General features: G+C 49.0%; 1 protein-coding gene across 4 annotated transcripts in view; it reads right to left on the reverse strand.

The window, feature by feature from the left end:
- Positions 1-15,446, reverse strand: part of LOC147701410 (cytochrome c oxidase subunit 6B1-like) — a 117,334-nt gene that overhangs the window by 21,100 nt on the left and 80,788 nt on the right. The gene's annotated exons all lie outside the window — the stretch shown is intronic.

The following is a 15,446-nucleotide window of genomic DNA, read 5'->3' on the forward strand; positions in this document are numbered from 1 at the left end:
AACACTACTACTGTGCGAACAGATTTCGCAGCGAAACCTGCCCAACCTGAGCATCTGTCCTGGCATCAGTGTCCAGACAGTAATGCTTAGCAAAGGTATGGACCGACTTCCAAGTGGCTGCCTTGCAGATTTCTGCAATTGGAACATTACGGATCAAAGCAGTTGTGGCATCTTTGCCCCTGGTGGAATGAGCCTTAGGTTTACCCCCCAAGGTCTTGTTAGCCTTCTGGTAACAAGATTGTATACAGGACACAATCCACCTCGAGGTGGACTGTTTTGAGGTAGCGATACCAGTCCGGACTGATTCACAGTTGATAAACAATTGGTCTGACCTATGAATATCTTTGGTTTTATCCAGATAAAATGTCAACACCTTCCTAACATCCAGGGAATGCAGAGACCTTTCCGCTGGAGACGAAGGATTCTGAAGAAACGTAGGTAAAGTTATGGTCTGGTTAACATGGAAATCCGAGATAACCTTCGGAAGAAATCAAGGGTGAGTACGCATAACAACCGTGGCAGCATGAAATACAGTACAAGGTTCTTGGCAACACAACGCCTGAATTTCACTCACCCTGCGGGCCAATGTAATGGCCACGAGGAACGCCGCCTTCCAGGACAGGTGTTGCAACGAAGCCTTATGAATAGGTTCAAAAGGCTCCTTCATCAATCTGGAAAGCACCACATTCAATTCCCATTAAGGCGAAGGAAGCCGGACAGGAGGAAACACTTTCTTCAAGCCTTCCAAAAAGTCCTTGATCACAGGGATCTGGAAGAAGGTGGTCTGTGAAGGGCATTTCCTGTAGGCAGTCAGCGCAGCGAGATAAACCTTAATGGAATGGAAATTAAGACCAGACCGCGCCAAATGTAGAAGATACGGAAGGATTACATCTTCCTTACATGTCGTTGGATCATAGTTTTTGGACTTACACCAGATGCAGAATCTCTTCCACTTGTAAGCATAAGAAGTCCTAGTGGAAGGTCGATTAGCCTCCTTCAATATGTCCATACAATCTTCTGGTAGATTCAAATGGCCATATTGCACTCTCAGGAGCCATGCTGCCAAACTCAAAGACGAGAGGTTGGGGTGCACCATCTGCCCCCAGAACTTCGTGAGAAAGTCCGGCCAGCACGACAACCATATGCAAGGAAGGAGAGACCGGTGAAGCAGGTCCGTGAACCACCACTGCCTGGGCCATTCCGGGGCAATCAGAATCATCCGCGCCCTGGACTGGGACAGCTTGATGAGCACCGCCGGAATCAGGGTAATGGGTGGAAAAGCGTACAGAAAGCTGTTCGACCAGTTGATCCATAGCGCATTCCCCAGCGTCCCCTGTTGGTAGTACCTGGAGGCGAAGTCTCGGCATTTGCTGTTTTCGGCGGTGGCGAATAGATCTACGTCTGGAGTCCCCCACCATGCAAAGACTTCTCCTAGTACTTTGTCGTTTATGACCCATTCGTGGTTTTCCTGAATCAGTCTGCTCAGTACGTCCGCCTGAACATTCTGCACACCTGGTAGATGGGTAGGCGTTATCGTCAGTCCTCTGGCTAGAAGCTAGCGCCAGATCGCCTGCGCCTCCTGCGACAGAGTGCGCGATCGAGCCCCCTTGCTTGTTGAGTTAATACATAGTGGTCGTATTGTCCGTCTGTACAAGCAGGGAGTTGGTCTAGAAGGACGGATGAAAGGCCTTCAGTGCCAAGTGAACAGCTCTGAGTTCCAGGAAATTGATGTGATGCGTGGACTCCGTCAGGGACCACGTTCCTTGTATGTGCGCCCCCCAGCCGTGGAGAGACGCATCAGTCACGATAGTCTGTGTGAAAATGTCCTTGTGGAAGGGAACCCCTCTGAGCAGATACTCCGCTGAACACCATCACTTCAGAGACTGAAGAGCATGCTGAGACAGTCGTATCTTGTTGTCTCAAGACCCTTTCCTCTGATGCCACAGATCCTCCAAGCACTCCTGCAATGGCCTCATGTGCAGTGGAGCGTGTGGCATGAGGAAGATACAAGAGGCCATCTACCCCAGTTGAGAAGACACCGTCCTCACTGCTGTAGATGGAGCGGTCATAAGAGCCTGAGCCTTCCGAAGGAGTGATAACCGTCTCTCCTCTGAAGGAGACACGCTTGCTGACAGCGTATTGATGGAGGCTCCCAAGTACTGTATGCACTGGACCGGAGTCGGGACAGACTTGGACATGTTGATGTGCAACCCCAGCTTGTTCAAGAGAACGCACGCCTTCTGGAAGTGCGCTTGAGCTTCCGAGAAAGAGGAGGCCTTGATCACCAATCGTCCAGGTACGGGTAGACAAACACCTTGTTTCTCCTCTGGTGTGCCGCTACCACTGCCATGCACTTCGAGAATGTTCTGGGCGCAGACTTCAGCCCAAATGGCAGTATTGTGTACTGATAATGATTAGCACCGACTTGGAATCACAGGAACTTCCTGTGTTTGTGTGCAATGGGCACATGGAAGTAAGCATCCTGTAGGTCTATAGCACATAGCCAGTCTCCCCGTAGCAGCGGAGGATAAATCTGATGCAACGACAGCATGCAAAATTTCTCTGCGAATCCACTTGTGTGCTTGTCGCAAATCCAGAAGGAGCCTGAACTCGTTCTTGTCCTTCTTGCGAACTAGAAAGAACCGTGAGTACAGACCTCTTCACTTTTGAGACAGAGGTACGTCTTCTATCGCCCTTTTCCTTAACAGGGTATCGGCCTCCGCCTGGAGCTCGCGCAGCACTGCGAGCTGACCGGTGGAATTATTGTAGGCGGGCTAGTGAACCGAAGACTGTATCCATTGCAAACATAATTCAGCACCCACTTGTCCAGAGTAATTTTTCTCTACTCTGCCAGAAACAATTGAACGCTTCCCCCCCACCGGAGTGGGTAACGGCTGCAGGGGAAGTAACCGCTCAGGGACGAGACCCAGCCGGGCCTTTGTTCGCCGCTGCGGACTGCTGCCCGCCTCTGCCGCTTCTAGAAGGCCCTCGAACTGCTGCTGCTTTTGTTGCTGCTGTCCCGAAGTCTGCCCTCGCCCTCTGGCTTGCGCCCCGAACAGTCTCTGGAACGGGCGGTAGGACTTATTCTCCTTGGGCTTCTCCAACCAGACAGCAGTCAGGGTCTCTGCCTCAGCTTTCATGCTGGCCATTTCGTCACCCGCATGCTTGCCAAACAGCGTTTCCCCCGAAAAAGGTAGGTTGGCCACCCGCTGTTGAGCCTCTGGCTTGAGAGATGTAAGGCGAAGCCAAGCACGGCACCGTTGGTTGATACCATGGCAGTACCCATGCGCCGCCAGAAGAGACATCAGCAGCCGCGCTGATGAGTTGGTTAGACTCCAACATCCCCTCATTCAGAATCTCCTGAAAGTCCTTTTTCTTCTCTCGGGGAAGGAGCTCAGCAAATTGCTGGAGGGACTCCCATAGGGCTTGATCGTAACGCCCTAGTAAAGCTGCGGCACTTGCAGCCTTCATTGCAGTAGACGCTGTTCCACAGACCTTCCTGCCTGCCGAGTCTAACCAGCGGCTCTCCTAATCAGGAGGCACGGTCGACGACGGGGTGGTGGCATGCTGCTTCCTAGCCACCGTCACTATGACAGAGCCCGGTGTAGGATCCATCCTGAGGAAGGCCGGGTCAGAATCTGGCGCCCTGTACATCTTGAGGAGCCTAGAAGGGGCCGCCTTAGTCACCCCCGGAGTGAGAAACAACTCCTCGGCGGGCTCCACCAATCCTGGTACGAGAGGCAGCAACGGTCGAGACAGGTGCTTTTTATGTAGCGTCTCGAAGATCACAGACGGCGTGGGCACCGTCACCTTGATGCCCAACTTAGCCGCACCTCTTAGGAGAACATCTTGGAACAAGACGATGTCGTCCACTGGCGACACCCTCGTGTCCCAGGGGACGTCGGCGAATAGTCCCTGGTACCAGAAGAGTTTGTGCCGGATCTTGATCTGCGCCTCCTGTGGCGTCACCTTGATTTCGTCGACAATCCAGGACGACTCCGCAATCTCGCCATCCGGCCGGAGAGAGTGCACGATCTCCTCGGCTTCGGACGCTCCACAGGTCGCAAAGGAGTAGGAGACGGCGGCCTGACCGGGAGCCTCGGCTCAGGAGTCTACTTAGGCGGCGTCAGGTACCGTGGAAGTGAAACCGACCTCGGCGGAACCGCAGGCGGTCCAGAAAGTGGAAGCAGAGGATGAGAATGAGGAGGAAGCGTGGCGGATGCGGAGGTGGTGTGGGAGTCCACGGCGGAGGATCCTTTGGCAAGGGAGGAGGAGGGGGAGTCGACCTCGGCTTAGGAGGTGTATATACCTCAGAGTACACAGAGCCCTGTGACTCTTCTTCTTAGACGGAGGCGATTGAGAGAGAGCCTCCAGAATGACTCCTGGCGCCAGAACTCCTTCTGCGCTTCTTTGGCGTCGAAGAAGGTCGCCTCGCCGGCGACCGCCTCCTTTGACGGCGAACGCCTCCTTCCCGACGGCGACCGCCTCCTTGACGACGGCGACCGCCTCCTTGACGACGGCGACCGCCTCCTTGACGAGCGTCTCCGACGCCGAACGCCTGCGAGACCTTGACGTAGAGGATTCACTCGACGCCGACCTCCTTTTCTTCGTCGCCAGCGAAGTGGCAGATAAAGTATGCCCAGACCCACCTTGTGCCTTCATTCTTTTCTCTTCCAGGCCTTGGAGCCTGATCTTCATCCTGTCCCTCAGGGTCCTGCTGGTAAAGGACTGGCAAATGTCACACTCCTCCGGGACATGAGATGTGGGAAGGCAGATGTTGCACACATCGTGTGGGTCCGACTTGGCCTTCTTCCTCCAACACTCTGGGCATTTGTCAAACAAAGCAGGCATTGTGACAAATAAAAGTGCTGAAAGACACACACACAAGGAAGAAAGCACCAAAGTACTTCAAATGAAAGCACTCAAACACTTGAAAAGTGAAGAAATCTGTAAAGAAGCCCTAAAATGCTCCTGGGTCCCGCTTGTAGGAGCCGGAAAAAAGAACTGAAAGTAAAAGGGACCTGTTGTGCATTCTGGGATACTGAGAGAGGTCTGGAAAGTTCTCTTAAAGGCACAGTATCCTGCTTTGAGCCACATAATGGCAGCCTAAGGGCTTGTCTGTCCACTGCTTTCTCTATCATTCCAGAGGCTTTTGCGGATAGAGAAAAACCTTCCCCTATGGAGAACACTGGACAGGCTGTGCTGTTTGTGGGTTTTTGGTGGAATTTCTAGTTGAAGTACTGGACAGTGTAGCCTTTGGATATAGGCTGCATTATCTGTCTTTCAAATCTCTCTTAAGTGTCTGTGCAGGTCTGCATTCTTTGACTTAAGAGATTTTTGATAACTCCGGGGTCCACGCACATGGGCGGGACTATTCCCTAGATTATGACTATACACAGAGATCCCCTACTACAGAATTACAATTCCATAGGTACTAAACATAACAGATCTACCTCCTGTCAATCAGGATGACCGCTTTTGAAATGTATAATGAATGCCTAATATTATCCTATGAGAGGTGTAGGCCTCACAGTAGAGAAAAACACATTTGGGAGTTTTTCACTACCAGGACATGTAAAATCTAAAAGTAAGTCTTACCTTTTACTTACACAGCACCCTGCATTATGGGCAACCTAGAGCCTACCTTAGGCATGACTTCTAGGTAATAAAAGGGGAAGTCGACATGGCTGTAGAACATTGCAATCAGGCTGCAATGGCAGGCCTGGGGCAGGATTTAGAGTGCTACATATACGAGTGGCACAATAAGTGCTCCAATAAGTGCTCAGGGCCCTAGGTATATGGTATGCCACCCAACAAGGAACTTGCAAGTAAATAAAATATACTAATCAGGTGTAAGCCACGTTTTAGGGAGAGTACAAGCACTTCAGCACCTGTTAGCAGGGCTAAAGTACACATAGTTCTAAAGCCAAGAAAAACTAATTCAGCAAATTGGGGAGGAGGAAAACAGTTTAGGGGTGACCCAGCAGAAAGGGCCAGTTTATTCAGAGTGTGCATCCCAGATCAGATATGTAGAGATTAATGAAGAAAAAGTACTGAAGCACTTAGAAAAGTGTTATCGTTATAGTATGGCCAGTAATAAAGTAATACAAAGTTCAAAGTTGTGTTAGTCGTATTTATTATTCCCGGTGTTACTCACATTTCTTGCGTCAGACATAATATCCAATACAAACAGGCATCTGACTGGTTTCGTCAGACTTTTTTAAAGGGGCAAAAGGATACATAGAAAATTACGATGACATGGGGATGAAATACTTAGCTGTTCGGTTACCTTCACCAAATAGATTGGGCATTTTGCAGGACATACCACAATTTGTTCACAAAGGAAAGCCGACGTGAATAGTGCACATCACAAATAGATAGCACAATGTCTATACAGACCAAATATCGCAACGTAGAGAAAACTGTATAAAATTGGTGCTCAGACCAAGTAGTGGCATTAAATAAAATAGTAGAGAAGCAGAGAACATGCCAAATATGTAAGTGCGCGTATTTTTTTTTTAAAGCATAATTTCAAGCATTAAAAACTACCACTATGAGAAGAGAGGATGTGAAAAACTGGGCCTAAATAAATGGTTTAGACAGATGGAGTGCAGAGTCTGCGTAGCATGTTGGCCGTGATGCATATGCCAATCGGCGCAGATTTGAAACCACACAGGGTACTATTCACACTTTCAGTAAGCGCTATGGGACATGTTACTAGAATTCTGCTCTCCATAATGACAGTACCATACAGTTGTACTTTATCTGCTCTCTTTCCATAGGCGTATGAAGGCTGTGGCCGTACATTCCTGTCTCCATCAATTTAGTATGTCACAGTAAATAATTTACATATCAAGTTGTCATATCCTGCCAAGCTGGCCAAGTTCATTAGCATTCATAGTGCAAAATAGACTTGGATGGGGCTGCTCAATGTGGTATATGAGGATTCAACCCAACATGGCTCAGTAAAGTTAGATAACCATTTGAAGTGGTATGAAGTCCACTTGACAGCTCATATTAGAATGAAGGGTGTACCGGAGTTCTTGCCATTTAGTCCAACAAATTCCATTTGGTTGCGTGCATTTGTCTGATAGTTTCTATATGCCACCTCTTTTAGATACTTTTGACCATTATCATAGCGCGCTAGGCCCTTCGCTGCGGGGGTAATTCCCCCAGCCAGCATTACATGGTGCATATACAACCTTGTAGAAAGGATGCAATTCTGGTGAGATTTTCTGGTGGTCACTGCCACTATATGGTGCTCAACAGTATTTGTCTATTTACAGTACATCAGACTCTTGTACGGTTGAGAGGTAGTTTCTCAGTTCCCTTTTATACGTTTTAGCAAAACTTGCCTCCCAGCTTGACATTTTTTAGTTCTGTACTTTTCATTACAGTGAGGGGGTACCTTGCTCTCATACCATTCTAAACATTGGCACTTTTTCGTTCAATTAGGATACAGCATCTGACTCTGCACTCCATCAGACCAATCCATTTAATAAGGACTAGTCTTTGATGTGGTCTATTCTCTTGGTGGTGATTTTTAATGCTCTGTATTTCCCTTTTTTATACAGCCCTAACTACTATTATCTTTGGCATATTTCACTACTCTTATTTAAAGCCACTACTTGGTATGAGCACTAATTTTATACAATGTTATTCATGTTGCGCACATTTGGTTTGTATAGTCTAGAACATGCAGTTTGTGATGGATTAGTTACTTACCTGTAATCCTAGTTCTCTTCCAGGGGATCCTCATCAATAGTCATAAGCATTAGAATATTCCCGCCCATGCGCGGGACCCCGGAAACAATATATTATATGTGCCCCACATATACATATACATATATATATAAATATATATATATATATATATAAAAATAAGCAATTGCAGCCAAATAAAACAGTAGAGCTGGAATATGCTGTGAAGAATTTCCACCATACATGTGTATTAGCATTAGAAACATGATAAACAACACCAATGCTTGTTTAGAAACTGTTTTAATGCTTAGAAAACAGCAGAAATTCTTATAAGACACTGTAAGCATATACAGCTCCCAGGCTGCATGGCAAATACCCAGTCTAAAAAGACTGAAAAGCTAACCCTGTGGCTGCATGTACCAAAACTGACGCTGTGCCTTTAAGGCACCTCTGCCCCTAGCTTCCCATCATGCCTCAGGGGTTACAGTTAGGTCAGTTGTTCTTTTCGGAGACTGAAAACAACACCATGGTAATAACAGGTTAAAACATCTCCTACTTAATAAACAAAGTCCTTTGCCCGGGGAGGCGGGAGGGTTGCTTATGACTTTGATGAGGATACCCCTGGAAGAGAACTAGGATTACAGGTAAGTAACTAATCCTTCTCTTCCAGGGGATCCTCATCAATAGTCATAAGCATTAGAATAGAGTAGCGAGCCTCACCTCATCCCTGCGGGCAAAGGAATCAACAGGTAACATTCACATTCGTAGGCCCAAAAATAGGCCTTATTCTACCCAAATAGGTTTCTCAAGGAGGCTTGCCCTACTTGAGAATCCGCTCTGGAATCAGACTCTAGGCAATAATGCCTTGTAAAGGCATGGACTGATTTCCATGTCGCAGCCTTGCAAATTTCTGACATGGGAATGTCATGTAAAAATGCTGTTGTGGCTGCCTTCCCTCTAGTGGAATGAGCTTTGGGTGATTGTAACAAAGGTTTGCCAGCCAGCTGGTATGCTAGTTTGATACATGAGACAATCCATCTGGAGATGGACCTCTTGGCTGCTGCAAACCCGGTCCTCATTGACCCATAATTGACAAAGAGTTGGTCTGTCTTTCTGGTGCCCTTTGTTCTTTCTAGGTAAAACTTTAGCACCCGTTTAAGATCTAACGAGTGCAACGACCTCTCAGCTGGGGTCGATGGGTTAGGAAAGAACGAAGGAAGGGTAATCGTTTGGTTGATATGAAAATCCGATACCACTTTTGGAAGGAAAGAAGGGTGAGCCCTCATTACCACTCTGTTGTGGTGAAACACCGTGTAGGGTTCCTTGGTGCAGAGTGCTTGAATCTCGCTAACCCTGCGAGCAGAGGTTATTGCCACCAAGAAGGCCGCCTTCCAAGTGAGATGCTGCAAGGAGGCCTTGTGTATAGGTTCAAACGGTGCAGACATCAGCCTGGAGAGAACCAGGTTCAACTCCCAGGGGGGAGAAGGATTTCTCACAGGGGGATAGACCTTCTTCAATCCCTGAAGGAAATCCTTAACCACTGGGACCTGAAAAAACGATGTTTGTGTAGGTGATTTTCTGTACGCTACTATGGCAGATAGGTGAACCCTGATAGAAGCGTATTTCAACCCTGATGTCGCTAAGTAAAGGAGGTAAGGGAGGACTACCTCTTCTTGTCCTGTGGTGGGATCAAAGCCATGGTCCCTACACCAAATTAAAAATCTCTTCCACTTGAATGCATAAGACGCCCTAGTGGAAGGCCTCTTTGCCTCTTTTAAAATATTCATACATTCTGGAGGCAGATTTAAGTGTCCGTATTGCAAGACCTCAGGAGCCATGCAGTCAGGTTCAATGACGGGAGGTTGGGATGCAGGATCCTCCCGTTCATTTTGCTCAACAGGTCTGGTCTGCATGGCAGACGTCTGTGTGGACACAGCGACAGATGTAATAGGTCTGGATACCACCATTGTCGCGGCCAATCCGGAGCAACTAGGATCATGTCCATGCTCGATCTGATGAGCTTGGCCACCACCTTCGGAATCAGAGCCAGAGGAGGAAACGCATAGGCGAACATTCCTGTCCACTCCAGCAGGAGAGCGTTCCCTTGCGTCCCTGGTCGGTGGAACCTGGACGCGAAGGCGTGGCATTTGGCGTTTTCGTCGTCCGCGAATAAATCTATGTCTGGACGGCCCCAGCAACGGAAGAGATCTTCGACTACTTCGTCGTTTAGCACCCAGTCTGGCTGATCTTCGAAGTGCCTGCTGAGTGCGTCCGCCTTTGTGTTTAGCTCGCCTGGAAGGTGTACTGCCACCACCGACAGTCCCCGAGCCAGAAGCCAGTGCCATATGGCTTGGGCCTCCTGAGACAGAGGGCGAGACCGTGTTCCTCCCTGCTTGTTCAGATAGAACATTGTTGTAGTGTTGTCCGTCTGAACCAAGATCTTGTCCGTTGTGATTGCTGGAAGGAACGCTTTGAGCGCCAGATGAACTGCTCGAAGTTCCAGCATGTTGATATGGTATGTCTGAAGGTTGGTCGACCAGCGACCCTGAATCTGAAGACGACCCATGTGAGCACCCCAACCTTCCAGAGATGCGTCCGTTACCACAGACATCGAAGGAAGAGGCTGCTGAAACGGGACTCCCTGCAAGACATTCCGAGGGCGAGTCCACCACTGTATTGAGGACAGTGCTGCTTGAGATAAGATGATTCGATCCTCCCAATCTCCAGTCGCTTGGTCCCACTGGTCTTCCACAGACTCTTGAAGAGGACGCATCCTCAACCTGGCGTTTGGAATTAGGAAGATGCAGGACGCCATGGAGCCCAGTAGAGACGCTACTTCTCGCACCTTTGGACGAGGAAACTGAAGTAACTTTCTGCATTTCTGCCCCATGGAAGACAGTCTCTCCTGCGAAGGAAACGCTCTTCCTAAATTTGTGTCTAGGACTGCTCCCAGATAGTGGATGGTTTGCGTGGGATGCAGGACTGACTTTTCTGTGTTCACGTGGAGCCCAAGCCTGTGTAGTTGTTGAAGACACAGACGACAGTCTTTGGTGGCTTGATGAGGGGACTGGCTCTTCAGGAGCCAGTCGTCTAGATATGGGTACACAAAAAGACCTTTTTTGTGTAGACATGCCGCTACCACTGCCATGCATTTGGTGAACACCCTTGGTGCGGATTTCAGACCGAACGGAAGTACTTTGTACTGGTAATGCTTGTTCCCTACCAGAAACCTCAAGTACTTCCGATGACCTGGTGTGATAGGAATGTGGAAGTACGCGTCCTGTAAATCCACCGAACACATCCAATCTCCACTTTGTAGATGAGGACATATCTGATGAAGTGCCAGCATGCGAAACTTCTCTTTGACCACCACTTTGTTGAGGGTCCGAAGATCTAGAATCGGTCTGAACTTGTCCTCTTGGTCTCTTTTGGGGACTAGAAAATACCTTGAGTACACTCCTCTCCCCCTTTGGGATGGGGGTACCTCTTCGATTGCGTTTTTCTGTAAGAGGACGCTCACCTCCCTTTTGAGGAGGTTTAGATGGTACGAGCGAGTCTTTTTTGGAGGAATCGGTTGTGGTCTCTTCCGGAAACGTAGCGCATATCCATTGCGCAGTATATTCAGCACCCACTGATCTTTTGTGATGCTGACCCACTCTTCCAGGTGTTGCGAAGCACTTCCTCCCACTGGAGTGGGTAACGGCGCCAGAGGAAGCCACTGCTCAGGCCTTGCCTCCTCTGGGTGTGGCAGAGGACTGATGATGTCCGCCTCTGCCTCTGCCCGATTTTCCTCCTCTGTATTGTGTCTTCCCTTGTGGCTTGTTCTGAGACCATTGAGGGGTTTGAACCCTCTGTTGGCCTCCCCGGTTCTTGTTGGTCTTGAAGCGTCGTTTGAACGGCTCTTTCTTCTTTTCCAGACCAACCGCCTTCACCGTGTCCAATTCGGTTTTCATGCGGGTCATTTCCTGATCGGCATGCTCCCCAAAGAGTGAAGATCCTGAGAAGGGCAGATTGAGGATGCGTTGCTGGGCATCTGGTTTGAGACCCGTCAACCGCAACCAAGAAGATCTTCTCGCGCAAACCCCATGCGAGTAGGCATGTCCTGCTAGGAGTGCGTTATCTGCGGATGAACTGATCATTTGGTTTGCCACCAAACAGCCCTCCGTCACTGTTTCGTCAAAGTCCTTCTGGTCCTCCTTGGGCAATTTCTCTTTGAATCGTTCCATGGAGTCCCACAGTACTCTATCATATCTGCCGAGAAGTGCTGAGGCACTAGAGACTTTCAGTGATGAAGCTGCTGTGCTGCACACTCTGCGTCCCCAAGAATCTTGGGTCTTGCTGTCCTTGTCAGGAGGAACTGAAGAAGAGGGTGCGACTGCGTGATTCTTCCTAGCTGAGGCTACGATAACAGAGTCCGCCGCAGGCTCCCCTTTAACAAAGATTGGATCCGAGTCGGCCGGCCTATACTTTTTCTGGATACGTGCCGGAACCGCCCTGATTGCCGCTGGCGTGAGGAAGACCTCCTTGATTGGGTCCATTATCCCTGGAACCAATGGGAGCAAAGGCCTTGAATATGATTTGTGCCGAAGGGTCTCAAAAATTACAGTAGTGGAAACTTCTGGAACAGCCATTTCTATTTGAAGTTTTTGAGCGCCCCTTTGAAGAACGTCCAGGTATGTGTTGACGTCGTCAAGCGGGGAAGCTCTGGAGTGAGGGCTGTCTGCCAGCGTTGGGGAGTAATCCCCTTTAGAAGATCTTGAAGAAGATGAGGAGGAGGTTGATGGTGTTCTCCTTCTCCTGTGGTGAGATTTTTCCTTCCTCACTGGCGATCTTCTCGGTCGGTCTTCCCTTCGAGGAGAACGTGATTCTCTCCGACGCTCCCTACGTGGAGATCTCGACCTCTAAGTTCGTTTCTCCCTTCTCGGCGTTTGAGATCTGGGATGCTCTCTCCGTGGTGATCGGGAGACCCTGGGGGTATGCGACCTTTCCGCTCTCCTCTCCCGAGAGCGTGATTGGTGCCTGATAGGACTCTGTTTGTCTGCCTCTTCTATCAGTCTCTGAAGGGGTGACCTGTGGTGTGGGCTTACATATCTGTGCAGCCTCTCCGTCGCTCCAGAATCCTTCCACGTGTGCAAAGGAGCATACCATCTTGGCGAGAGTGTTATCTTTCGCTGGGGCAACGGACTTCTACTCCTGGAAGTGGACCTCGATGAGCTAGAGGCCCTTGAGGAGGAATGGTGAGAAGCCGATTGGGTCACCAAAATAGTTGAAGGCACTGAAGGGGATTTTCGTCTCACCGGTGTTGGCGGACGTCTTAGAAGTCTTTCCCTTGACGTTGGACGCCTCTGCGGCGTCGACGGAGTGATAATCTTCGACGTCGAACGCCTCGATGATGACCCGTGTTCTCTCGACGTCGACCTGTGATGTCGAGCCGCTGACGGTGTCTTTTCCCTCGACGTCGAACGGCGTCGTCCCGCCTTCGACGGAGGTCTCGACGTCGAACGGCGGTGCCCTGCCGTTAACGGAGGTCTCGACGTCGAGCGGCGTTGCCCTGCCGTCGACGGAGGTCTCGACGTCGAACGGCGTTGCCCTGCCGTCGACGGAGGTCTCGACGTCGACCGACGTTGGTCTGTCGGCGACGGAGATGGCCTTCGACGTCCTGTCGTCGACGAAGCCCTCGATGTCGACCTGGCATGTGGCGACGGCGGAGGATCGGACATCCTCTACGTCGAGCGCCGACACGTCTTCGACGGTGATCCCTTCCTCGACGACGATCGTCCGAGGGGGCTCTTGTTCCTCGACGCCGAGCGCCTCCGTGGAGACTTCGGCGGAGGTGTCACACTCTTCGAAGCCTGTCGACGTTGAGACGACGGCGAGTGTATTCTGTCTCTCGACGCCGACCGTCGCCTGGTTGACGGCGGCGGAGTTGACTTACGTCTTGACGTCGATCTTCTCGTCGACGGAGATCTCGTGGCTTCTCTCGACGCCGATCGTCGCCTAGTTGACGACGGCGGAGCTTTCTTCGTCGTCGGTGATTTTCTTTTCGACGACGATTTCCTCGTCGACGCCGGTCCCGACGTCGACGGAGCTTTATCTTTCGATTTTTCCATCAGATGTTGTTTTTTCAGCGCCGAGCCCGGCGCTGAGGTCGATGGACGCTCTGACTTGCCTTTGGAGGGAGTTCTGGGTCTCTTTGAACTCTTCCTCTCTGTAGATCTTCCCCTCATGGATCTTTGGGCCAAACCATAGAGCCTGTTCCTCTCCCTGTCTTTTAAAGTTCTGTCAGACAGGTTTTGACAATGAGAACAGTCCTTTGGATCGTGATCTTCTGGCAAGCATAAAATACAGACCTCATGAGAGTCAGTTTTTGCCTTCTTGTGGCCACAAGAAGGGCAATCATCGAATAATGAAGGCATCCTGACAGGAAAACCTCACAAAAATTCGACTGCTAAGCAGTTATTTACTTGACCCTGATGTAAAAAGTCAAAGTAAATCAAAAAAAATGTTCTTTAGAAGCTTTTCTGACTGAAAAAGGCAGAAAAACTGTGGAGCTGTGTATCCAGGGTCCTTCCTGAAGGAGCCGGAAAGAACAACTGACCTAACTGTAACCCCTGAGGCATGATGGGAAGCTAGGGGCAGAGGTGCCTTAAAGGCACAGCGTCAGTTTTGGTACATGCAGCCACAGGGTTAGCTTTTCAGTCTTTTTAGACTGGGTATTTGCAATGCAGCCTGGGAGCTGTATATGCTTACAGTGTCTTATAAGAGTTTCTGCTGTTTTCTAAGCATTAAAACAGTTTCTAAACAAGCATTGGTGTTGTTTATCATGTTTCTAATGCTAATACACATGTATGGTGGAAATTCTTCACAGCATATTCCAGCTCTACTGTTTTATTTGGCTGCAATTGCTTATTTTTATATATATATATATATATATATATATATTTATATATATATGTATATGTATATGTGGGGCACATATAATATATTGTTTCCGGGGTCCCGCGCATGGGCGGGAATATTCTAATGCTTATGACTATTGATGAGGATCCCCTGGAAGAGAAGTGCCCTATTCATGCCTGTATTTCCTTTGGACATTTTACCAGACGTATCGCTATTTGTTCATGTTCTATCTGGTGAAGGTAACCAAACAGCTAAGTGTTTCATACCCATGTCATTGAAACAACAATGTAATATGTTGCATGCATTCTTTCGAAGCCTTGAAGAAGTCTTTGTGACAAAACACGTTGCGGCTGCTTGTTTGTATTGGATATTACGTCTTTAAAGCATGAAATGTGAATAACACTGGGAAAAATAAATATGACCAACACAACTTTGAATTAAATTACTGGCCTTACACTATAACTATTGGACTTCTCGGTGTGCTTCACTACTTTTTCATTATTTGTTTGCCGACTTGCAGTTCTCCACTTCTGGGTCTCTCACCTTAGGTGGCAGGGTGTTTGAAGGAGAGTACCAACCTCATTCACTTTGTGTGGTTCTATGCAACTATTTCCCTATTTGTTTTAAGGCGCAGGATGCACGAATATTGTGGTATAGCAACCATAAAGTTGTGTACTGTAGTGATAAGCATTACTTGGTGCATGCAGGGTTGCGAGGCAATGGGGAAGTGCAAATCCAGAAATAAGAAGCGGGGTCTCTGAGAAGTGGCATTTATTCAATAGTGGTGAAGTACCATAGGGGCAGTCTGAGCATTAGGCAGTCTGAGCATTAGGCAGAAGCAATAA

Source organism: Lissotriton vulgaris, chromosome 7 (assembly GCF_964263255.1).
Source record: "Lissotriton vulgaris chromosome 7, aLisVul1.2, whole genome shotgun sequence".
In the NCBI taxonomy this organism is placed as follows: domain Eukaryota; kingdom Metazoa; phylum Chordata; class Amphibia; order Caudata; family Salamandridae; genus Lissotriton; species Lissotriton vulgaris.